Source organism: Macrosteles quadrilineatus, unplaced genomic scaffold (genome assembly GCF_028750875.1).
Source record: "Macrosteles quadrilineatus isolate MER2022 unplaced genomic scaffold, UCM_ALF_1.0 Scaffold_1__1_contigs__length_201487025, whole genome shotgun sequence".
Lineage (NCBI taxonomy): Eukaryota > Metazoa > Arthropoda > Insecta > Hemiptera > Cicadellidae > Macrosteles > Macrosteles quadrilineatus.
In genome coordinates, this window is record NW_026542594.1 from 123,504,282 (window position 1) to 123,530,314 (window position 26,033).

The 26,033-nt window shown below is 34.9% G+C and overlaps 1 long non-coding RNA gene across 1 annotated transcript; it reads left to right on the forward strand.

The window, feature by feature from the left end:
• Positions 1 to 1,938: 1,938 nt before the first annotated feature.
• LOC128982995 (uncharacterized) lies at positions 1,939 to 6,883 on the forward strand. The gene is made up of 3 exons (XR_008489774.1): positions 1,939 to 2,090; positions 5,101 to 5,204; positions 6,750 to 6,883. It is a non-coding gene; the product is annotated as an uncharacterized LOC128982995 (long non-coding RNA).
• The last annotated feature ends 19,150 nt before the right edge of the window (positions 6,884 to 26,033 follow it).

The following is a 26,033-nucleotide window of genomic DNA, read 5'->3' on the forward strand; positions in this document are numbered from 1 at the left end:
GGAAAAGGGCATTTCTGTTATAGGCTACCGTATTTAATTATGAAGACATTAAGTCGTGCAGTGTGCACCGTATACGTGTAAACTTGTTGGTTTGATTGTAGTAAATAGTTAACCTGTCTTCAAAATGCATTAAATGCTGTGCTGTTGGCTGTAATAACCTATATTAATTTGAAACTGTTTTTCTTTGTGACAGCTAATTTGAGAGAACGGCTGGGCGTAGAAACTCGGTAGGGGTCTCTAAAGAAAGGTCTTGGTCTGTAGATGAGCCATCAAAAGAGAAACGTGGTAAATTCCCTTGGGGCTCTGCCCCAGTGGCCTTTAAATTCCCATCCCATGTTATTCTTATGGAAGATACCCCCGCCGCAGCAAACCTGCCGTCTAAGCGAATTTCCATTTGGCCGAATTGATTTTCAATTGATCTATTTAAATAACATTAGGTTTAACGAGTACCTAGGTTTGCTGCTACAAGGAAACTAATAAAGTAGTGTGTTTTTAGTAAAATATTGATAGCTTACTATAAAATAAATAAATTTGCCAAGTTTGATCAAAATATATCCATAAACAAGCAAACTACAACATTTTACAATATTCTCCATAAGAATAACATGGGAATTTTAAATTTAAAATTTTTTTAGTTTTCTCCGTAACCAATAACTGTACAAAAACACTTTGATATACTGAATTGTTTGTTTTTTTTAAGCTCTTTAAGAAGGTTTAGAGAAAAATTGGGAAATTTTGTGGTTTGAGGGTAAAAAGTGAAAAAAACCAATTTTTACCCCATAAAACCCTGTTCCCATGGTCCGATCATGCTGGATCGCGAACTCATTCAAGTTTATCCCGCCTTACACCTTCAAACCAAATTTCATCAAAATCGGATAAAAATTACTCAAGTTATCGTGTTCACGGACACATATATATATATATAAATCTATATATATATATACACCTATATATATATATATACATATATAAAAATTTGAACGAATGGTGTTTTTGGCCTCTGGGGACCTTAAAATGAAAAAGTAAATCAATCCCGGGCCTAAGTCTTACCATGAGACCTACGGTAATAGCTACTTCCCTATAGGGAAATTCACTAAAAACGGGTTTTTGTCACACTAATTTCAGAGAATGGCTGGGCGTAGAAACTTGGTAGATATCTCTAAAGAAAGGTCTTGGTCTGTAGATGAGCCATCAAAAGAGAAACGAGGTAAATTCCCTTTGGGCTCTGCCCCAGGGGCCTTTAAAAGTTCCCTCCTTAGATGTGTTTACATTACGACCATATGCATAAATTTTCACTACTCTTTAATGAAACAGCTGTTAATATTTTAACCCATATTAATTTGAAACTGTTTTTCTTTGTGACAGCTAATTTGAGAGAACGGCTGGGCGTAGAAACTCGGTAGGGGTCTCTAAAGAAAGGTCTTGGTCTGTAGATGAGCCATAAAAAAGAAACGTGGTAAATTCCCTTGGGGCTCTGCCCAAGTGGCCTTTACCCAGATAGCACGTAAGCTTGATTCAAGCCTTGAATTACGCTTGCTTTTACTTGAAATGACAGCTTTGAAGTGTCACTTTAGATTCAAACTCGAGTCAAGTGTCAACTTCGTGTAACACACTTGAATTACGCTTACAGTGGATTGAATTAACAGCTTTGAAATGTCACATTAGATTCAAACTGGATTCGAGCATACACAACACACTACCATTACGCTTGCACTTGATTGTATTAACAGCTTTGAAATATCACATTAGATTCGAACCCGAGTCGAGTGTAATATTACCCACAATGCACTTCCATTACGCTTACGTTGGCTTGAAATTACAGCTTTTAAGTATCACGTTGGATTCGAATTGGAGTCGAGTGTAAGTTACCCACAATTCCGAGCGGGAACGACGCTAACGGTGGGACCGACACTTGAAGACGACATCGACCATATTGCTTTGTCTTTGTGTATTTTTGTGAGTGATTCATTCTCAATCTCTCTCATTGAGAATATCGATATTGTGGTGCTGAGTTGTTCAAGTTATTATTTATTGTTGAAGCTGATTTTTTATTAAGTGTCATCTAGGCATATTTCTTCTTATCCATCAAGGTAAGTTCTTATTAGGCCTAGCACAAACTAAGTAAACTCAAGGATTGTGACTAACAAAATCAAATCGTCTTAATTACGAGAATAGCCTAGGAAGAAATTAAGTAAACTCAAAATCAGTGAAAATTTTGAAAGAACTAAGTATAGCCTAAAGCCCAAAGCAAGCCACTTTTGAGTTGGTCAGCCTACGTGCAATGAGTAGCCTAGCCTAAAAAATTAAAAGGTTAGAGGTGAAGTGTATTTAAATATGACCGATAATATGTTGTCAACTTATCGGCCTAACTTAGTTTGTTTGAGTTGTTTGTTGTATGCCTAAAAACATTTTTTTAACCAGCTTGGATATCAAGTTCTCCATGTAAGATAGGTTTAACTTATTGTGGTTTTGGTTTCGTCTAACTTAGGCATTGTCTTCACTGTTTATAGGCGTAGTATAGACTATGGTAAGTTATAGCCTAGATTCGCCATAATGGGCCTAAGTTACGTTGTAGACTATTCTATAAAGCTTGGTTTTTCTAGGCGGGGAGAGAGTAGCGTGGAGAGTGAACTCCTCTTGTCTTAAATAAGTTAGTTTAATGTTACTGTTTTCCTAGAAGCGGAGCGGAATGCCATGTTAATCGATTTTCCGCTCTCCGCGCTCCACTTCCGCGTCTAGGAAAACCCGGCTTTAGACTTAACTTAATGCCATATTTTATACCATGATATTTTAATGTGTAGGTAACTTATAACTTAGGGCTAGGAACTTAAAGCTAAGTTACTTCAGTAGCCTACTCGATATTTAAGCCTACTTTGTTAGTGACACTGTCGGATAAAATGCAGTAACCTACGTTTAATCGCAGTAAAAGTCTGGTCAGCTATCAGACGATGAGTATCTGATATAGGCTACATTTCTTCTCCATTAAACTAAAATTGGCATTAAGTTAACTTAACTTTGATTTAGTCCACTTAACTTAAGGCCTATTTTGCTTGGAGCGACTGTAGCGATAGTCGCACAGCGATTATCGCTCAGTTACTATCGCTGTTACAGCGGCCGTTTTGCTTAGAACGATTGATTTTCGGTCTTTGCACGATTTTTCATAGTTATTTGAATACCAGCACTCACAATGGTGAGGTCATGAGTGTGTGTTGTAACTTTTTAAAATATTTACTCAGGGAGGAGTTAAAAAACAAGGCTCTACTTGACCCTAGTGGAAGTATCAATAGACGATCAATAGAAAAATACATAGTGATACGTAGGATTTTGGACGGATACGTATCACTAGATGTCACTAGGTAGGATATAAATAGAAAACTGTAGTGATATCAATAAAAAAAATATATTTATATCAATAAAAACAAATTAGTGATATCAATAAGAGTAGCCTATATAAATGTCGGAAAATAAAACTTGGAGTCTAAATAAAAAATATTTATTCATACAAAAAACTGATAGGTACACTAGGTACAGTATTAAAACCTACAACTAAATAACACATCACAGTCAAGCATTTTATATTTAAATTCGAATAGACGAGGATTACCTAAAAAAAGTAAACACAACCATTTGAGCAAAAACAATGCAAAGTTTGCTGGTAATAAAGAGTCACCTGTTTCTTCTTCAATTAAATATAGAAAATGAAATTAATGTGTAAGGAAAAGTAACCAAAATAGTACAACCTTAACAGCACATGAATGGAAAAAGTAATGTGAACAAAAAAGTAAATGATCGCTATTTTAACCCGTAGGCTATTATTAATGTGCCTACTGAGTGAACTGGACTGTTTTGAGGTTCTGTGCATGTTTTTACTGTGCATCAGTCGCGGCACGATTATCGCTCAGAATGGTACCCAGGGCAGTGGTCCGCGTCTGTAGCTAGCGGCTCTTGCAATAGTCGCTCCAAGCAAAATAGGACAACGCAAACTCCGTGCCCAGCTAGTATTGCGGAGCGATTATTGCCAAATAGGCAAAATAGGCCTTTAAGCAACTTATAAAAATCAAAATTAAGAAAAATGCAAACGAACTTAAACCTAAATAAATAAGTAAGTTACTTATTTAGGTTTAAGTTTGTTTGCATTTTTCTTAATTTTAATCCTTTAGCATATAGCAAAATAGGCTAGTACAATATAATTTACAATACATATAAAAATAAATTTGGTTTAAATGTTTTTCGTGGACTCAACAAAAAAATGCTTGCGGACCTCACTTTAAGAGAAACTCTGGCCTAAGTTAAACTTAATATTTTACATCGAATGAAATATTTTGATCTGAGTCAAACATTTAAAGTTATAACTTTACTTAAGTATTTTATGGAAAAATAACGTACTCCTAACTTAACTTAATATTTTATTAAGTTACCTAAGTTAAATTATCGAATAAAAGTTGCATTTGATGATATAAAATAGGCCTTTTGTAGGTTTATTGCAGAACTGTACCTGGGTGTTTGAACATAAATATTTTATTACTACAATAACTTAGGTCTAGGCTTAAGTTTAGACACAGGTTATGTAATAAAGATCTTCTAAATAACGTTATACACATCGGCCTACAGCTGGACTATTTTTAACCAGAAGCGGTTAAGATATGCACTGTAGGGGTGGCACAATTTTTATTTCACCTGCGGAATTTTAATACGGGCAAAATTAGAGTAAAAAAATTATAATTTGTGTAATATAAAAATTAAACTGTCGTAACCTAACCTATCTAACCAAACTTGCTGATAATGGAAAAATCAAATGAAGGTTTACTAATCGCTACTCACTAATTTACTACCTTTAGTCCATCAGTGACGTTGAATATTAGGATCGGTCTATTTTGATCACCCTACCGGCGAAAGTACAACCGATCAGTAGCGAACTTGTCAAACAGTTGATTTATTAAAATATTAAGGATGATATGAAAGTAAAATCTTGAAACTTCAGAAATTAAACCTAACCCCAGGTTTGAAATGGGAAGACAAACTTTAGGTCTTAGGGGTTAAATGTAGGCTACTATTCTGTAGGCCTATTAAGTTCATTTTAAGTATTTTTTTTTTTTTTAGCTGCTGCACAGAAAATGTTCGGCACAAGTGAAGCCACGGAAGCCAAAGTTACAAGCATTGTTGCTAAAGTGGCTTCTACAAGCCAAAACCTGATGTGAAAGAAGGTAAGGATAAAAAAACTAACTATTCAACTCATCATTAGAATTCCATTGGTAGCCTAATAATACTGTACCGGTACAGTGGACTCTATTATACAGGGGAGGAGACAGTTGAAACTGACGTGCCTCATACTTGTTACATGATAAAAGTGTAATGCAAAACATATAAGCCAATAATGTTAATTCTGTAAAAATAGCCAGACTATAGACACTTTGGGATAATTACTGTAAACAAAACACAAGATGCCAAGACTTTATACCTTTTAAATCTTTTGATCTTTAGACATGTGATGAATGGTCTCAAATCAATCCTACAACCCATTTTTACCCCATAAAACCCCCCGTAAAACCCCGTTCCCATGGTCCAATCATGCTGGTTCGCGAACTTATTCAAGTTTATCCCGCCTTACACCTTCAAACCAAATTTCATCAAAATCTGACAAAAATTAACTTACTCAAGTTATCGTGTTCACGGTCATATATATATATATATATATATATATATATATATAAATCTATATACACATTATATCAAAATGTGAACGAATGGTGTTTTTGGGCTCTGGGGACATCAAAATGAAAAAGTAAATTTGTCCCGGGCCTAGGTCTTACCATGCCACCTACGGTAATAGCTACTTCCCTATAGGGAAATTCGCCAAAAGAAAAATGCTAGTATTTTTATTCTTGTAGAGGGGTTTTCATGTTTCATAGTAATGCTGGGCTTACCTGGGTTAATTTATATAGTAAATGAAAGCTTATATATATTTGTAAAGTATGAGCAAGATTTGTAACAAATGTCTTGGCTATATTTAGGATAACCAACCAAGAACTATCACTAGTTTTATACTTAAACGATAAAATATAAAATCCCGCAGATTCACTGAAGTAATGTGAAAACAATCCTGGGCTTGTGTCTAGCATTTTTTGACAATAAAAATGTAATTGTGTTTTATACATATTAATAATTAATATTAATATTATTGGGAAGATCATATATTGTATTTTTATATCATTGTAGGAATAAATTAATTTTCATTAAACAGGCCTACACTGGTTGTGAGTTAAACCATGGATAAAACATACTCCCTTAGTAGATTTCTCATCCTAATGGAACAGCTGAAGACAATTTTATTGTTAGTTCTGTACGGTTTATGCAGAGGTCGTGTTTTGTTTACAATTTTTTTCCCGTTAATACAGTCATTTGAAACCTCGTTTAACCAAATAATACGATCTAATCATAAACAATAAATTGTCCCCTAGTTATTTAACCAAACAGTAAAGCACAAATCAAGAAATTAACCCTAAAATAATAGAAACAAAATTTTGTCGACACTAGCGCCCAGTGTGGCGTACATGAACTAGACATGAAAAACGAGCTTCAAAATTTACAATGGGATGAGAAGTCTACTTGTGTTGGTTAGTCTATGGTTAAACTGTGTTAGTTTAAAATGTTGCTTACTTGCCTATTTTTTATACCAGATACAAAATTAATCATTTTGGTTAATTATCCTTAAATTTAATATTGATTCTATTTGTTTTGACTTTTTTCAGAGGGAAAACCCTGCCTTTGTGGACAGTGGGGAGGAAGTTCCACTCAATGGGGATGAAGATCTTGTTGAATAGATAACTTACTCTGTATTATTAAATTAATCGTAAAATGAGGAATTTTTGAGGGAATTAAGATACTAGGCATTTTCAAATGTAAATGAGTTATGTAAATCTTCAATATAAATCCATTTAGACAAATTACCTCTTGTGTTTTATTTTTAATTTCAAAGAATTCTGAATTCTACGTACTGGATAGTAATAATATGTAAAATTGTAGGGTTGAAAACTAAAATAACTCATGTTTTCCTGCTCTTTTATAAAAATAAGTTTTTAGATGGTATCTCGCTTTTTTATTTGGAGAAGTGTCTTGGCATTTAACAACTAGAGGCATTGAAGTTATTAGATTATGTTGTGATTGTGAAAAATTATCTGAAATATTGGAAGATTATATTGTGCTATGCATCTCAACCTAAAAAATATGAAATTTTTATTACATGTGTCAAGACTGTGTGAATCCTGGTAAAAGCATATGAATTAAATTTTCAGAAATAAAAAGAGCTTGTAAGTGGCTAAAAAAGAATTATTTCTTGTACTCTTCAATTTATATTCAAATTAGATGTTTCAATTTTTCAATCGACATGGTTTAGCCCCTGAGCTGAATTGGTGACTAATATAATATAAATACCTCGTCACAGCTCTGTAGTTTCTGTAGATTACAGCTATTTTGGCATCAAAATGCTATCCTCAGATATACATACATCCACCTGAATTGGCGTCGTTAAACTGTACACATACACGAACACGATAAAAACACGTAAAACAAGAGACAGGCCTGTCGCGTACATGATTGCTACGAGTATGATGAGTGATTGACCGTACTCGTAGCAATCATGTACGCGACAGGCCTGACTCTTGTTCTACGTGTTTTTGTGTTTTTATCGTGTTCGTGTATGTGTACAGTTTAACGACGCCAATTCAGGTGGATGTATGTGTATCTGAGGATGGCATTTTGATGCCGAAATAGCTGTAATCTACAGAAACTACAGCTACAGCTACAGCTGTGACGAGGTATTTATATTATATTAGTTTCAATTTTTATTCAAATTAGAAATTTCAAGTTTTATTAAAATTGGATATTTCAAGTTTTATTCAAACTGGAAGAGCGGGAACTTCGACGCATGATTTTAACTTGAATCAAGTTTACAAACCCGATCCTTCAAGTTTGCAGATTTGACAAACCAAACTTATTTCAAGCTTGAATCAAGTATTTTTTTCAATTTATATTTAGATTAGATAGTTCAAGTGTTATTCAAATAAGATGTTTCAATTTTTATTCAAATTAGAAATTTCAAGTTTTATTCAAATTAGATGTTTCAAGTTTTATTCAAACTGGAAGAGCGGGAACTTCGACGCATGATATTAACTTGAATCAAGTTTACGGACCTATCCGAGCAAACTTGATTCAAGTTTGCAGATTTGACAGATCAAACTTGTTTCAAGCATTAATCAAGTATTTTTTGCTATCTGGGTAAATTCCCATCACATGTTATTCTTACGGAGGAAAAACGGGTTTTTGTCACACTAATTTCAGAGAACGGCTGGGCGTAGAAACTTGGTATCTTGGTCTGTAGATGAACCATCAAAAGAGAAACGAGGTAAATTCCCTTTGGGCTCTGCCCCAGGGGCCTTTAGAGTTCCCTCCTCAGATGTGTTTACATTACGACCATATGCATAAATTTTCACTACTCTTTAATGAAACAGCTGTTAATATTTAAATTGACATTAACTGAATCCGTCAAAATTGAGTATTTGCAATGTTTTTTTCAGACTTTAAAATCAATTTTCTTTTGCATATTGTCATGTTTTGCAATACTGTATAATATTCTATTACCAAATCAGTTGAAAATATCACAGTAACTCTTAAGATTATTTCTTATGAAGTTAATTTATATCTATTGTATGGGTTGGTTTCTGCCTTTTTTACCACTTCTTGGAGATTGAGTTAAGCCTATTACGCGCCACTGTTCTGTAGCTGCGATCGTTATCACGAATACGCCTCCTGTCTATATTTCGTTGTCGTCGCGTCGGAGGAATTTAAAAGAGAAAAACAAAAAATAAACAAATTATAGCTACACGAAACAACGATAAATGCGCAAATTTAAGTTACAATCATGCTAACACGATCCGTCATAGCGACACAAAACAACGATAAATACATAAATTTAAGATACAACCATACTAACACAATCCGTCTTGAGGGTTATGTTACACACATCGATCTCAAAGATCGATGGTTACACAAACTCAAATAGGTAGTAAATAAATGTACTCAATGCGTTTCATTGAATTGAAAATAAATAACATTAATTAAATTGGAATGTGAGCTATCATCATGCCAAATTTCAGCCCAGTCCGTCCAGTAGTTAAAGCGTGATTGAACTTCAAACAAACAAACACACAAACTTTCACATTTATAATATTAGTAAGATTTAATTTCAACAAAATCAGTAAAAATAACAGCTATTAAATTATACAGCTGATCAAAATGTAAACAATTATGTACTTCATAAGGATAACAAGGGAACTTTCAAAGCCACTGGGGCAGAGCCCAAGGGAATTTTTTAAAAATGTGTGGCCAATTTGCAAATCTACGCGACACGCTCTTTCCAATGAGTCGTCAATGGATAAAATCGGTTAAGAAATGGCGGAGGAGTTCAACTGACAAAGTTTCATGAAGCGTATTAATTACGCGATATTACACTACACCTTTCGGGCAGCGCTACCACTCGCCGCGCCGCGACATAACTGAGATTTGGTCGCTCTGTTCAACCCAAAATTTTAACAAAACTAAGCATGATAGAAAGAAAGTTTTTCTGTCGTTTTAAAGGCCTTATTTGATACACCGATCTATATGTTGTTTTTTTTTCTATATATACGGACTGTCTTACCAAATGTAGTAAAACATAATCTGTCATTCTATTGTGTATCTGTTATAATATAATTTTCTTGATTTTTATTTTTATTGTTCTAGAGATTTGTTTTGTCTGGTGCTAACCAAATGATTACCCAAACAGGTTGTACGTTTTTGATAATGTAACCATTAAACAATTGGTTATTTGGGACAAAACACTTCTTGTTGTAAACAATGTTTTATTTATGCAGGATGTCTTCATTAATAGTAAAGTTTGTTTTGTATATAACACGTGTTTTTATTTTATCTTCCATTATATCATAAACAGTTAAGTTAAGTAAAGTAATTTTGCTTCACGTATATTAGAACAGAAACCTATATACTGTAGATCATAAACATAAACAAATGACGTAACTCGGCCGAATCCTATGCTAATAACATAAACATGATCGTTTAGTCAGTTCCATGTAAACAATGTTAAATAATGTTTACTTTCGGGCCAGTAACATCATTTGTTTATGTTTATGATCCATACCGTGACTGTTCTAGTATCCGTGCTAAGCTCTAAGAACATGTTTACGTAAAATATATATTTTCTATTACAGTACGATTAATTAAAGTAAGTGTATCAAAATCTGTCATAAGGAGAAAGGCATCCGCATTTGAATCATCACAACTAAACATTATCAACTAGAAATCGCTACCAGTTTAATAGTAATTTAATTCAGTTTGGCAGTTCAGTTTGGTTCACAATTAATTCTTTATTTACGATAAAATTGTGTCATTAAATATTCCTTTGTGTCACATGCAGGGCAAAAGAAAATGCGCGTACGTCAATATTTTACAATGTCTGCAACTTTATTAAATTATTATCTTGTCATAACTTCAGCACTACAGTACTTGTCCTGAATCTTATTTCTAAGGATTTATTTATTTATTTATACGGTGAACACCATTTTTACAGTCAATAATACATGATATTCAAGTTACAAGATAAATTTCTCTAAGCTTACTCGCCTTTGGCTCGCTAACTGTGTTAGTCACTAGTATTAACCACAGCCATGGTTTAATTCGATTCGTTACAAATCATTCAATCAAAATGCAATTAAAAACTACTTCCGGCCAGATACTTGGTTGGAATGTGGAATATTTTAGAATGTGGTGAAACGGTCGGGAGTTACTGCTCGACGTTGTAAATTCTCGTTGGCCGCGGCCTGTAGTTAAAGGAGGCCGTGGTAAAACGCACCCAGGGCTCGTACCTCGTAGCATCCTCGGGAAAAAATAAAAAAATGCAACGACAGATCTAGCCAAATCGGATGGTCTTATGTTTTTTCTACAGTTACCTGACAAGGTGTGCTTCCTTGCACTGATTGTAGCATACTTAGTAGCTAATTGCCGCATTTACTTTCTTTTTCCTACAGTCACCCGACAAAGTTCGCTTCCTTGTACTGTTTATAGTACAGAAAGCTGCTAATTGCTGCATATTTATACTTTGCCGTACGGTTTTTTACTTTGTCGTACGGTTTATACTTTGCCGCACATCAGGATTCCAACGAAACAACACAAAACACCGTGGTTCTATTATGCACGTAATCCGTGTACGCTTGGAAATAGGTTGGCAACACTTAAAGATATTAATACTATGAGCAGCTGATTGACTATTATAACTACGATTTAACCTGTCATTTCGTGTTTATAGTTTCGGTATTTCTTAACTTTCTGGACTTTTCTTTTAAACGTTTTTAAAACATTCCTACGATCTTAATAAACAAGAAAATGCCTTTAAAGCATTTTTTTTAGGCGGAGAAACCACTTCAAATTACAAAAACATACGGAACTATATTCTCAAAACGCGGAGCACATTTCTTGCCGAGGAAAAATAGCGGAGTGATACGGACCGCGGGTACTACTTTCTCTAGGGCACCATTTGTGTTGCCAGCTGAACCTAAAAACGTGTTGTAGTTGTAGTGTTTGAAAGACTAATTATTTATATGCTTTATAGTGACTGTAGGAAAAATATAATGTGTAACACGAGTGAAAAAGGCCTTTGCTGCACTCGAGATCATTCCGCACTCGCCTGCGGCTCGTGTGTAAACATTGCTCTCGTGTGCAGCAAAGTGCTGCTTTCACCACTAGTTACACAAATAACTATTGTCACAATCATTTTTTTTGCCGCACTCCAGTATTCCAACCAAACGACACAAAACTGTGTGCTTTAATTAGGCACGTAATACGTGCATATACGACTACGATCAGCTGGTGCAGCATTTCAAATTTCAATGTTTGGATTTAGCTTTTATTTAATTAATTTGTTTACTTTACAATTTGTTCAATAACTATGTGACGAGTATCGAACCAACGACAACGGCAGCAAGGCAGAGGCAGTAGGCTGATGGAGAGATGGCTGAATGAACGCTGTCTGTGGCTGTTCGGCAACAACCTGTTCTTTAAATACGTTGAACAATAAGTAAATGCCATGTAATTCCACAAAGTAACTTTTGAGCATAAAAATAGCTGCTAAGCACTGTCAACAACAAATATTCTTAAAAAAAACATCATTAAACTCTGAAAGACATGTCCAGAATTGAGGGCCTCTTAAGTCAGTAAATTGTATCCGTGTTGTTAAGTAAGTTCAATGCTAAATTATTTTAATGAGATTCTAATTTCGTAATATATCTTCCACTTAAGGTCATGATTTTGTCCTTAGCTAACTGTAGGCATCTTAAGGTCTTGATATGATGTAACGTTCTATTGGTGACGTACCAAGTTCATTTGAAATAAAATGCATTACTTAGTTATTTTAAAATACAAATATAACCTGTACACATATAGGACCGATAATCTTTCTTTTGATACAACCCGCGTTTAAATCGGGTCAGGAGTATGGTCAGGGTCGCTGTCACAAGCTTAAACATTTGGCCCCATGTTAAATCTCCATAAGAAAAGTTCAATTTCCATTTTTGACCTAATAAACATAAATATTTTCAAAATAAAAATAAATCCTGAACATTATAGAATAATTAATTATTAAAAAACATTTTAAGTAAACTCAACCAAAAACTATTTATTTACAAAAACTAAACAATAATGTAAACAAACCAAATAGCAGATGATTCATATCTTCATAACTCAGCCGGTAACAATAATCCTACATTTCTCCTCACCAACTGCTGCTCTTGTAAATAGATTAAGGACTTGGTTTTCGAGGTATGGTATTCCTAAAAAAATTGTATCCGATAATGGCACCCCCTTCACGTCCCATGAGTTTAAGACTTTTTGTAAGAACAATAACATAATGTCATGTCACTTCGGCACCGTATCATCCAAAAACCAATGGTTTAGTGGAGAGGATTATCAGAACCTTCAAGAGTTGATATAGTGCTTGCAAACAAGAAGGTCTCAGTCCATCACTTGCACTTTTACAAGTGTTGCTTGCGTATCGAAACACCCCACAAAAGACCACAGGACAACCACCATCAGTCCTTTTCTATGGTAGAAGATTACCAACAGCTTTGGATAGGTGGAGGTGTAATATCAGAGATAGAATAGAAAATCAGGTGTGGCGAAAGAAGTACTACCACGACTTAAAATCCAAACCAAATGAGTTTTCTGCCAAACAAGAAGTGTGGGTTCAAAATGAAACGAAGAAGGGCTGGAGACCAGGAACAGTACAAGAAAGGACGGGAGAGCTATCATACACAGTTTTAGTTGGGGGAGATATAAAGAGAAAACACGCTGACCAGCTGAGAGCAAGAGAAGGTGCAACTGATCCACCTCAATGGAAAATGCAAATGGAACCTGAAAATGATGATGTACATAGTTTCGGAAACTCAGCTGGTAACAATAATCCTACAAACATAAAAGACCGACAACCTTTCTTTTGGTACAACCCGCGCTTAAATCGGTCCAGTAGTATGGTCTGCTATCATAAGTTTTGCAAATTTTTAAAACATATAAGATAAATTGAGATTTGACTGAAAAATAAATAATAAAATCCGAAATTATTTATAAAGAAAACGTGAGTTTCTTTTATATTGCTTTTACAATGGAAATAAACTATACCGAGCCATGGCTCGTTCCCCCGGTACTTTTATATTTCTTCTAATTGAATGTTGTTGTTTTGCAAATTACAATTCTAATATATAATTATGTGAGAAAACAATTTTGAATTATGGTATTTGCGCTCATTTCCGAGCTTATTATGTGACCTAGAAAGCTGAAACTTTGCATACTTACATAAAATTAAGCAGGGAAGTCACACGATTTTTCTTTTTCGATTTAATTAAACCCTTAAATCGCCCTTAAAGTACAAAAAGGTAACCCTAAATTAAATTATACTTCTAAACATACTAGCTGTGTACCCGTTCTACGTACGGGTTGAGTAAAGTATACAGTGTAAACAAAATGAGGTTCATCTTAATACGTCAAGTTATAATTCGAGCATTTAATTTACAGTAAAAATAAAATGAATGATTTATAGCTAACACAAGTAGTAAGAACAGTGTATTAAAAAGATATACCGTATGGAAACAATGTCAGTTAAACTAATTGTGGCAATTAGAAGATCTCCCCTTTTTTCACCACAGGTTCTTTCGTTTTCAAAGATGCTGTGTGTGGTTTATCTGAGTGCCTCATACACTACATTTGCTAGTCTGGTCGCCCGGAACATGAATGAAGAGGCTTTTGTTGCATCTCACTCTGGAACTGCCCGTGAAAGAAACATGCTGATTTCCTAAGTTCTACCCCGGCTGTAGACAACGTCTGATCTTGTGATTTATTAATAGTCATGGCGAAGAAAATTGTGATGGAGAACTGTAGCCACTTGAACTCTTAACAGTTAGTTACTAGGAATTAATGGAATTATTGAGATAAATACCAATTCCCTAGTACCACAACCCGTGAGAATAGAAGACACGTTCCATTAAACAATTTGAGTAGTGTCGAACCTACAAAAAAAAAAAAAAAACCGCACTTGGGGCGTTTTTTCCCATAAGAATGACATGGGGATCATTTTTTAGCCACTTTTCACAAATCTTGAATTTTGCCTGTACACCCCTATATAAATGTTCAATACCAATTTATAACTCCATTAAAATTTCAAATCCACGTCCATTCACATGTATATTCTCAAAATCGAGCGAGGTTTGTATGTGAACTCGAGCGCGCTCCCGGCCTCGGGCGCACTCCCGACCCACGGTCAGGCTTCTCGCTTCTTGATTCCTGTCCCCAGTGGCAGCTCATGATTGAGTCCTGGGTGGGAAACCTTCTAAATGTCATCTTTTGTTAAAACAATTTCTAGTAAATTATTTTAAATTTCTTAATTTTTAGTTAAGATTTTTGAAAATTTCTTAAATTCCGGTTAAAATTTTTTGAAATTTTCCAAAAGTCTATAAATAGGTGTGGCATCGGCCTGAGACCTCATTCTAAAACATGAAGCCATCATGTCAACACTGCTCCGTGTCGCTCTCCAACAAAAGCAATCTGATTCGCCATTACAAGGTAATACATCAAATGAAGGTGAAATTGTGCAAAGTTTGTGATTTAATCTGTGATAATAACATGGCTCTAAAATCGCATATATTACAAAGTCGCAAGATTTGTTTACACTGTAAAATCGAAGTTAATAGCACAATTCACATTTATTGATTGATTATATGCCATTGTCAAGGTAGCTGTTTGGGGCCTGTACTTTACACGCTTTACACAGCTGACTTTCCCAGCTGTGTAAAACATTGTACTGCACACTTGTATGCAGATGATTCCCAGTTGCACTTGTCTTATGAGCCTGGTTACATGAGTGAGGCCATCGACAAGATCAACACTGATCTGGAGAACATCTCCAAATGGTCTAGCATTAATGGGCTTAGGCTAAATCTAGACAAGTGCACTGTACTTCATACTGCCCCTGTGAACCTAGTACAGACACTGAGAGATAATGGCTTGAGCATCAATCTTGATGGCAGGAGTCTGGCAGTCTGTGACAAAGCCAAAACTCTTGGCGTCATTATTGACAGAAATTTGAATTTTAAAGATCACATCACGCATGTCTCCCAACGAGCAATAGGAAGACTGAGAGGTCTGTACAGGTTCAGAGGTATGCTGCTTGAGGCTGCAAAGCTTCAACTCATGCAGTCACTGATATTGTCAGTAGTCTACTACTGCTTCCCTGCATATGGCAATAGTATCACTAAGGAAGACATGTGCAGAATACAGCGAATTCAAAGCTCAGCAATCAGATTTGTATTCTGCCTTAAAAAAATTGATCATGTTTCCCCTTTCCGTGAAGCAGCCGGGATGTTGCCCATGGAAGCCATGTGCAGGTTTTTGACGTGCTGCATGACTCACAGGGTACTGACTCTCCGTGAGCCCGACTATCTTTGCGAGAGGCTTTCTGTCCGGGATGAGGTCATACAACGTAGGACACGTCATGGTGGGAGGCTTCACTTTCCAAGGGTCACCTTGGAATTGGGAAAGAAAAGTTTCTCATATTTCGGACCCACATTGTACAACGGACTACCCGAGAGCCTAAAAACCGTTGCATCCAACAATACCTTTAAGATTAAGATTAAAAAGTTTTTAAAAGATATGAATGTTTAGTTGTAAGTGCAATAGGTTAGTGACAAAAGTTGTTCTGAAAAACTGACATGTATCAGAGAAACGCTGGCTAATAAAGACGTTTTTTTTATTTATTTATTTAAATGTAAATATTACCCTCACAACCCACACTTAGAAAGGTAATTATGTTAATTCAAGTAGGCTATAACTTATGTTTTATTTGATTAAAATTAATTAACATTAATAAACACCTCTAGGTCGAACATATTTAATCTGGATCTGGAGACTGGATTATGAAAATTGAAGAAGGAATTCATTTAGTTCTTCTCTTCACTTAACCGAATGGCCTAGCTTGGGTTTTGACCATGTAACCGTTATGTCCCATGAGGATAATAGTGTAGAGGCAGTTTTAATAAAATGAATAATCAACAAATTGACACTATTATAACCTAACCTAGCCTAACCAAACTTCTCGGACAGTTTAAAATTTGTTTTATAAGTTGAAAAAGACATGTGAGGTTGGTAGGTTGGATGTTATGTGGACTCGTCACTGTATTAAGTCCTTTGAAGGTAGGTTAGATTAGGGAAGTTAAAGTTTAGGTTACAATGAATCGAGTAGTTCATTTATATAGATGCTGCGCATTTTTGAAATTACTATTCATTATGTTTGTAGTACTTTTTACAAAGTGCATAAACAGTCTGGAGATAATATAAATCAACTACTCGGTTCATTGTTCCCTAAACTTTACCTTCCTAATCTAACCTAACTTAAAACACTTAATACAGTCACGAGTCCGCATAACACCCAACCTACCAACCTCAAATGTCTAAATAAGAACTGAAGTAGTTCATAATCAACGCTCAGTTAAATTTACAAATGCCTCTACCTCTTTGTATAAACTTACTCTTTGTAATCTTTGGTTTCTTCTTCTTCCCTAGACAATCCTTTTAATTTCAATCCTTAATGTTTGTGTTAGTCTAGTCACTAGTCAGTCAATGCACAGTGGCCGGCCGCACACCTGATACAGCACGGCACGGCAAGGCGAGGCGAGACGTCTTTGCCTCGCCTTGCCGTGCCCGATGGAGATTTGAGATGCATACGGCACGGCACGGCAAGGGGACTTGAGCACCCACATGGTCGATCCCATGGTTTCAGTAAAGTGAGATACTGTGTGTTATATGAGGTTGTTTGTACATTTTGTGACACTTTGTACTACACATTTTGTGAGAATGGATGCAGAAGGCGAAGAAGACTGAAGAGGCTGCTGCCATCGCTGCTAAATGGTACCATTGACTGTTGTGTTTATATAGTCAATGATGGTACCTAATGAATGTAATGGATGATCTCCCTAACAGAGAATCGTGGGTGCATCCCATCAACCAAAAAAGGAACTTGAAACCATTCATTGCATAACTAAGAGCTGATCCGGAAAAAATCATAATTACTAATCGTTGGAAATGCACACTGATTTTGACAGGGGCTGTCACTGCGCTGAACGTGGTGTCGATCCTCGCGCATGCGCACATCGTTTTGCCTCAAGCCTTTTGCCCGAAAGACGAAAATTGAAAAGGCAGAACAAAGCGCCGTACGGCGCTGTTTTGCCGTGCCTTGCCATGCCTGATGATGTGTGCGGCACCCCCATTTGAAATAATAGAAATCTAGTCGCATAAGGCGCCTTAAGTCAAAACGTCGCGCCGTGCCGTGCCGTGCCGCATCAGGTGTGCGCCCGGCCTAATGGCGACGGAGACCAGCCGACAAGAGGCATTACAGTAATAAACTTAAAAAAATCGTAGTAAATTCAGTCTTTGGACAGCAGAAAAATCTTTGCACCATTATTTTCAGGTAAAAATCTAGTTCTAATTATATATAAATTACTATACAACTCTTGGTCACCCTCATCTATATAATTTCCGGGACGGTAACTTATTGTTTTGATCAATATAATTTATTCTCTATAGCCACCAGAACAATCATAGGGGAATCCGCTTGCAAGTTGTACAGATGATTGCTGATGAGTGGGTAACATACAAACATTTTGTTGTTGATGATGAATCTTACTCAAGATCAGTGTTTGACGTTCAGCAGTACCAAATTTTACCTTATCGAAATGGCGAGTAAGCTGGGATACGTGGAACTACAATTTATCAGTGAACTATACCCTAACTATTTTTTTCGAGTACACAGGGAAGTTGCTTGAGAAACTGTGACTCAGGATTTCGGTTCTGGCGAAGAAGTATGCGAATTGATGTTTAATGGCAATGTTGACTCGGGGTCATTACAGCCCCAAGCAGCACACTTAGTATAAAATACGTATATTTAGTGTATTAACGTATAAGGCATGTATACGTCAATTGCAATATGTATATAATACGTATTTTTATGTTAATTAAAATATTGTAATACGAAATTAAAAACGGATTTTTTACTATGAAACAAAAAACAACACAATATTTTTCGGGTCGCCGGAATGGTCGCCCCCGGAAACATCACCCCCCAGGCTAAACGTGACGTCATGAAACCAGACAACCAGCTGGTATAAAATCTATGTCCGCGACCGCAATCGTACCCCCTAAGGGCTTGACAAGTAATTTATCAAAGTCTAGTTGATATGAACTAATTATGTTATTAATTTTAATTCAAGCTAGTAGAAACGGATAGGTCTCCCCCGGCAAGACATCCCCTATGTACACCCCGGAATCGTCCCCCCCTGAAACGCTACCCCTAGTAGGGCTGGGCTGCTCGGCAGCCTACCTGCTGCCCGTCCTCCCCAGCCCATTGTTCTGAGGGTCGGCCGCTAGTTCATTATTACTGTCGCTTGGACAACCACTTTTCCACAGAAAAAATAACAAACGTTGTGGTGGAATATCAATCAGTAGATTTAGATGTGTATAAACTTCTAAGACAACTAAATAATAAGAGCATGGTTTGACTTAAAAAAAATGATTATTTTATACTCAATTCATAAAAAAACTACCAGCGATAATGCGTATACATTTTCTGTTGCATTAAATAGTAGTTATACTTATCAACATCAGTAAACTCACCTTACACCCTATGGTAATTGTTAAGCAACATATTTGTTTAAAATATAATAATTTCTAAATGTATTAAAAATAAATCGCATTCATTTAGGTTTGGCCACGATTTAATTAATAATTCAAAAATTAGAATCAGATTATTACATAAGAGTAAACATATTAATATCTTTTAGAGGATTAATCCCTTAAATTTAACGAAATAATTAATTGTTAGTAATTACAAACATGTAAATTATACTATTCTAAAGGTTATGCCAAAAAGTATCTTAATCCAGAAACAGCCTAGGCTAGATTCATATCACTGGAATAGAGTCAAAATATAATGAAATTATAATAAAAATATCAGAATCACTTTAAATCGAGAAGATTACTTGCAATCAGTGTTGAAATACCAATAAATTAGTTTTGTTATAAGATGTATATGTTTAGAAAACCTTTTTGCTACTGAAGTTTGCAAAATTATGTTTCATTATTACTAAGGGGAATATAGGCCTATACGTGAGTTCAAATTTTTAATATGTAACAGTGTACAGGAAGTGTCAATAATCCTTTCGTACGTTACTCCAAACTCCAATGTCCTTTTGTTTAAAGAATCTCATTCCAAAAATGGCCATTCCAGTTGTAGGTATAGAGATTTGTGAAAAAGATTAATTTTTATAAATTATATGCGTATTATATGCGTAGTAAAAAGCTTTTATATTCAATCATTCAAGGTTTTTAGTGAATTTCCCTATAGGAAAGTAGCTATTGCCGTAGGTGGGACGGTAACACCTAGGCCCGGGACCGATTTACTTTTTCATTTTGATGTCCCCAGAGCCCAAAAACACCATTCGTTCAAATTTTTATATATGTATATATATTCAACCAGATTTACATAATTTGATGCTTTGGTTATTTCAACAGTAATACATAAAATATTTACAAAATTCCTTATAGGCCTACTACAAGCACAACTTCACGTTACATTCTTTTCAATGACACCAAAAACATGACAATCGGTTCAGTAGTTTCGGAGGAGTAATTGTCACAAAAAATCACAATGGGACACAAAAAAGATTTTACAATTTCTTTTCACACCATTTTATAGAGCATAAAAAACAAATAATTTAGTATATTGAAGCGTTATTGTGCGCCTAATGGTTTCGGAGAAAATTCCAAAAAACTGTAAATTTAAAATCCCCATGTTATTCTTATGGAGAAAAAGTCAACTGTTGTAGTTTGCTTGTTTATGAACATATTTTGATTGAATTTGGAAAATACATTAATTTCTTACTAACCTATTAGCATATAAAATACCCCCGCCGCAGCAAACCTGCAGGCTATGCGAATTTCAACTTGTCTGATTAAATTTTTACTAAAATATTTCCATAAGACATATTTATTCTAAATTTAAATAACATTAGATTTAACGAGTACTTAGATTTGCTGCTACGGGGAAGTAAAACGTGTTTTTTTACGATACTTCAATAGTATTGGATAAAATAAATAAATTTGCCAAATTTTATCAACATATATCCATAAACAAGTAAATTACAACAGTTTTCATTTTCTCCATAAGAATAAAATAGGAATTAAAAAATTACACTTTTTTTGAATTTTCTCCGCGACCGTTAGGCATACAACGGTGCTTCAATATACTAAATTATTTCTTTTTTTAACCTCTACAAAATGGTTTAGGAAGAAATTGCAGAATTGTTTGTTTTTTGGGTCAAAAATGGTAAAAACCATTTTTACCCCATAAAACCCCCCATAAACCCCCTTACCCATGGTCCGATTATGCTGGTTTGCGAACTCGTTCGAATAAACGTAGGTTTACACGTTTGTACCAAATCTCATCAAAATCGGATCATTTTTGCTCGAGTTATCGCGCTAACGGACATATATATATGAATTTGAACGGATTGTGTTTTTGACCTCTGGGGACCTCAAAACGAAAAAGAAAATCGGTCCCGGGTCCAGGTCTTACCATGAGACCTACGGTAATAGCTTATTCCCTATATGGGAAATTCGCTAAAAACACCTTTTTACCCTCCCTGTTGCAGCAAACCTAAGTACTTGTTTAACTAATTCTATTAGATTAAATAGGGAATAAAATATGATATTTTTAAGGAGGCATTTTAGTGTAAATCCTATCAGGCTAATGGAAATTCGCTTAGTCTGCAGGTTTGCTGCAGCGGGGGTATTTTCCATTGTAATATTTACGAAAACCCAAATCCAAATAGTAAACATTTCACTTCAATCAAGTCTTTTGAAACACAGTGACTTTTCCTTAAATTGCAACAAAAATATTAACAGCTTATTTAATTATTCAGCTGATCATAATGTAAACAAATATGTTCTTCATAAAAGATAACCTGGGTACTTTAAAAGCCACAGGGGCAGAGTACAAGGGACTTTTTAAAAATTAAGTTCAGTTTGCAAATCTACGCCCCTAAACAAACATTTTGGTATATAATATGGGGATTAAATCTTAAACTAAAAAGCATTATTGTTCACACATTTTCACGTAGGTAGCGTATTAATAATATAGATATATGCTATCTGACATTTGATACTATTTGATTTTTAGTGTATACTGAAAATCCTTATGTTGACCAAAGGATAATTCAAGATTCGATCCTAAACCCTCCATTTTTGGAACACCCTGTGATTGGATCTTACTTTTTACAAATTGCATTAACATTTTCAAAATCTGTTTAACTCTATGAGGGGTTCTGTTCACAAATTAACCCCTTCCAAATTAATTATGTACATAGGCTAAATAACACTGATAATTATGAATTATATGTACGAATTATAGTAAAAAGATGAAACTGACTAGCTATTGGCAAACTACATTTTAGTTGGATTTAATATTTAGTAAATAGCCTAACTATAACTACATTTATAACTAAACTTTTCCTTAACTATGTAAACACACGTATTTGGTTCTGGTATTTTTGGGAGGGATACCTGAAGTGGGGAAGTCTAAGCTATTTAAAAAAAAAAAATAATCAATACTCTGAGAATAGTGGATACTATACTTAGAATTATTATGTTCTCTTGCAAACTTTTAAGTTCTACGTATTAAATATTCTGCGAACGACAGGTAGATTTAAATGTGTAACTTTTCAAAACAATGGGTGACCTTTCATTGAATAACTGTACTACTTCAACGTCAATTTAGTTATGTAACATCAGCAGTGTGAAATCATGAAATAAAGTGAATGTGACACTGTTGCTCGTTTCCCGTCAACGCAAACGTAAACAGTGTGAACTATTTTCCGTTTATTTCTGAAGAAACTAACCAATATTTACTTTCTAAACTATTTTTACGCGAAAGAGTCATTCCCCAATATCAAATCAGGAATATTCTCGATGCGTTTATTTTATCCATAAAATCCAGATAATCTTTTAAAATGGATATTATATAGGCCTACAACATTTATTGGTCAATTTTTACAATTTAAGAATTAGGAAATGTGAAAATATGTTTGTCAAGTGTGTATTGTATTATGATGTTGCGTGGTTAAAGCATGCTCATATTATTACGAGTTGATTCCTTACTTAATAGTTTACTTATATTACTATAAACATTTGATCTCATTTCCACGTGTTTCAAATACATTTTGTACGTTGACGAAAAAAAACTATATGTAACTAGCAGAGTATCCGTCCTTCGTACGGGGTTGGCATATAAGTATAAAATGCTTATTGCAGTAAAGTAAAGTTATACTCGAGCTTGTAACAGCTGACTAAATTCTTTAATTCCCTTTAAATATGAATACTCATAAGGTTAACATGGGGAACTACAGAGCCACTGGGGTGGAGCCCGAAAGGGTTTTCGAAATAAGAATGTGCATATATGTTATTCGGGAATGTGAGCTATTATCATGTCAATTTCAGCCCAATCCGTCCAGTAGCTAATGCGTGATTGAACTTCAAACAAACAAACAAACACACAAACTTTCACATTTACAATATTAGTAAGATTTATACATTTGATGTGTAAATTTAATGGGAAATGTCTAGAGAAAGCACAATATCGAAGTGTTCATTTGTATTTCTCTTAATATCGACAAAATTTGCGTAATAATACTAAATCCTTCCCATTCATGCAAGTTAAAATCCTTCACATTCACGAGAGTTCAGTCGAGCGGTGGTAATATGGGACAGTCTCCACCCTTGTGAACAATAGCTGGCTCGAGTCACGAGCCCAAGCCCTACAGCAGGTATACCGGGGGTGATCATGGCAGGGGGGGACCTTTCCGGGGTGTGCATTTTGAAAACGATCGGGGGTAACGTATCCGGTTAACATAAATTGTAATTAGAAAATCTGGTAATTGTATATGATAAGTGGATATAATTATCTAATTAATACGCAAACTCTAAAACAACTCGTCATATCGACGAGTGCATGCTGCAACTGAAATTGAGTGTCCGCGGCCGGAAACATCACCCCCCGGTCTCTGACGTCAATATGACGTAGGGGGGTGATGTTTCCGGGGGCGACCTTTCCGCGTCCCCTATTTTTCGTCTAACTACCATAACAAGTGATTTACGCACAATATTAGGAAGCAACTTTTGCGTACAAAATACGTATTTTTTATTCTCTATTCAATACCCTGGTCAGCTCGTTACCCAGAATTCCCTCAGTGTCCAATCCAGTGCTCCAGTCAACACAACACCATCAGTCTATTTTATTTTTTATTTTTATGAGAGTTGAGGTGTGAGTAAACAAACCGTGAAATCGAGATCAACAAACTACGAGTTTTTACTATATGTATTGTACTAGAACTGTTCGAGGTAAGTACTTTAATGCTTTTAGGTAATTTATTAACTGTTAACAATATGAATAATATATCCTAGTTATTTATAATCACGTAATTTTGTTGACAAATTCGTTTTCTAACCAAGTCCTAAGTTAGCCTATGTTCACTATGTTGATGAGCAGTTTATAAACATAAATCCTGTAAACAAATTGGAAAATAGATCGGCTCCTGAGGGTAACATTATTATAATTTCCTGTTTCAGTCAATATGAAGTAACCTAGGCCTTTAAATGTAGGGTTTAGGCCTAAGTTAATGGTTTTCTGGTAATAGGCCTAACTTTAAGTTAGCGCTCAATGAAGGCAAAACACTTTAGGAATATTGTTTAGTCCAAGCAAAAAGCTCATGAGTGAATTCCCCTTTAGCTTAATTTTGTGAGACTCGTTTTCTTGTCATTCTTCCAGTCTCACATTCTGTATGGGACAAGGCTCTGGGCCCTGGGGTCACACTCCGCATGTTCAGAGAATCATCATAAGGCAAAAGAAAGCAGTGCGAGTTGTAAGCCTATGTGGGACATGCTATCGAGCACACTCTAAGCCATAGTTTATACATATTCTTTAGATTATGACAGTCATTACTGTTTAACTTATATTTATCAATGTCTAACTTAATTGCCATTAAGTCTTAGCTTTGTCTTAATCAAGGAGGTCCACCCATATGGCACTAGAAACTCCGATCATTTGACTGGTCATAGACTAAGTAAGACTCAGAAATGTTTTCCTGTTTCAGGTGTAAGGTTTTTCAACTGCCTGACTTACCTATTGAAGTACGGTCGTTGTGTACCTCTAACTTAGGTTCAGTATGGTACAAAATTGGTTGCTAATAAATCCTCTACACGAGCCCATTTCACATTCCCACTTTCAAGGGGGGAGAATGTTTAATATCGTGATTGTTTATTGTTTTATTTATTTTCTTAGTATAAATAATATTGTAAGTAAATAGTTAACCAATTCATATCACATTACTTTCTGCTAGGCGTCAATTGTCGGCATTTATTTTCCCATAAAACCCCCATAAAATAACAGAAAAATCGGATTTTCCCAAAAATAGCCCGAACGATTTTGATAAAAATTTAGCATGTTATAGTCCTTTAAATTCTGAACAAAATTGTACAAATCCCATTTCCGTATATCTACTCTCACCGCTTACACAAGATAAAGGTCGTTGACAAACTTATGGGAGAAAGTATGTGTCAGAATGCTGATACCGTTTATTTTATTAAAAAAGAATGTAGTTGTGTGAGCCAGTCACAGATTGCGCTAGTATCTAAAACTCTATTTTGTACCTTATTTTTCGTTACTGACGTCGTTGCTGGGTCACAACAGTTTCTATAGCTCATAATAAGTCATTCCATCAGTTTGACTTGGTAAAACCATCATGTAATCGGTAGAAATCAGTAATTTAGATCAGCGCAATCTGTAGGTGGCTCACACCAACTAAGACAAATTTTATTAAAAATCTGGCTACAACTTTGACATGAGGATGGAATTAAATATAAGTAAAAGATGATAATTTTAATATTGAAATGAATTGTAATTTAAACTTTAATAATTTATAAATTGTAAACATAAACATTGGTTGATGAATTTTCATTGACTTATATGGAATAATTTACATGTGATTAAAATAAAGAAAACTAATAAATACTTAACAATTAACATATACTACTCTGCGCTTTAACAGAAACTATCTCCAGAACATATCATAGATAGGCCTATAGATAAATAAATATTTGCAGCTTTAACTTTTTATGTATTTAGTTAAGCACTTTAACCCTATTTTTACAGACTGTTATTGTTTATATACAGTATAAATACCTGCTATTTGATCATGTTTTCTTGTCCCGTACATACTGTAACGTTATTACATTTAAAATAGAATCTATATATTAATTTGAAACTGTTTTTCTTTGTCATAGGTAAATTGAGAGAACGGCTGGGCGTAGAAACTCGGTAGAGGTGTCTAAAGAAAGGT